The sequence below is a fragment of the Arvicanthis niloticus genome, chromosome 7 (genome assembly GCF_011762505.2).
Source record: "Arvicanthis niloticus isolate mArvNil1 chromosome 7, mArvNil1.pat.X, whole genome shotgun sequence".
Lineage (NCBI taxonomy): Eukaryota > Metazoa > Chordata > Mammalia > Rodentia > Muridae > Arvicanthis > Arvicanthis niloticus.
The window spans coordinates 21,528,339-21,529,682 of NC_047664.1; the positions used below are offsets into that span (position 1 = coordinate 21,528,339).

At 44.3% G+C, this 1,344-nt stretch overlaps 1 pseudogene; it reads right to left on the reverse strand.

The window, feature by feature from the left end:
- Positions 1 to 236: 236 nt before the first annotated feature.
- LOC117713106 (large ribosomal subunit protein eL29 pseudogene) lies at positions 237 to 726 on the reverse strand (annotated as a pseudogene).
- Positions 727 to 1,344: the final 618 nt, after the last annotated feature.

Here is a 1,344-nt window from a genome sequence, read left to right on the forward strand (position 1 = left end):
AAAAAATAAGACCAAGTGTATGTATAAGCTTCTCAAGGAAGAGTCACAATTATGTGTCTCTATAATTCAGCATGATCCAGCAGAAAGACAATTGGTTTTAGCTTTTCTTTTGTTTATTTTTTTTTTTAACAGATCTTGCCTAGAGTTTATTTGTAAAAACTGCCTAGGACACTGGTCATCTGCAAATAGTGTGTGGGTAGGTGTGTCACGGAAGTCCATCTGTCTTCATGTTGGCAGGAGCCTTTTCTATGGGGCCTTCACAGGGGCCTGGGCACCTTTAGGAGCCTGGGCTGGAGCTTTGGCCTGGGCCTTAGCTGGAGCTTTGGCCTCTGCCTTGGTTTGAACCTTGGGCTTTGGTTGGCAGAGCCTGCGACCCTTGGCCATGTAGCTTCAAATCCACTTCCCAAGCTTGGGGTGAGCGATGAAAGCCAGGCGGCTGAGTCTGCAGCTGGGGCCCTTTGGCATCTTGGGCTTGGTGACCTGAGGCTTCACAAGGGCCTTGATGGCCTCTGCTCGTGCACTCACTGCCTTTGCATTGTTGGCCTGCATCTTCTTCAGGTCTTTCTTGTTGTGCTTCTTGACAAAGCGCAAGTTCCTCAGGAACTTGGGGTCAACCCGTTTAAGAGATTCGTATCTTTGTGACCGGGGTTTCTTGATGCCATTTCTGTGCCATTTGCGGGACTGGTTGTGTGTGGTGTGGTTCTTGGACTTGGCCATGTCTGCACGGTAAGCCGAGGCTTCCGCAGCGCCTGGTGGTTTTAGCTTTTCTAAATAAATGTATACATGTGACAGTGGTCAAATAGACAACTTTGGTGGCCCTCCAGTTATATATCAAAGGGTCACTAAGGAACCTTCCCTTTTCTTTTTGTGAAGATTATGGGATTAACAGGCACCATAGATGGGATTACAGTTTGATGAAGTAAAACCGGAACTTGTGACATGACCGTTACTGTAAATGGGGTTTCTGATGAGATTCCAAAATAAATAAATACATACATATATACATACCCATATACATACATACTCACAAACACTCACATACATGTTTACAGCTTGGAAAGGAAAAAGCTATAAGCAAATGTTAATTGAGTTGAATTCTGGATTTCCAGTGTTGAAAGGTTATAGCCAGACCCTTGGGTAAGGTCTTCCTTTCTCTTCCTCTGTCTTTATAATTTTCCCATCTTATTTCAGTCTTTCCCTCTGAGACTTTAATCATTTAATCTTGATGGGTGTTGAAGACTGAAGAACCATTTTCTAGAACATCTCCAGTGCTGACCAGAAGTAAGGCACTATTTATCCAGGGATCAAGAGTCTCAGCTTGTATAATGTAAGGGTGGGGGAAGG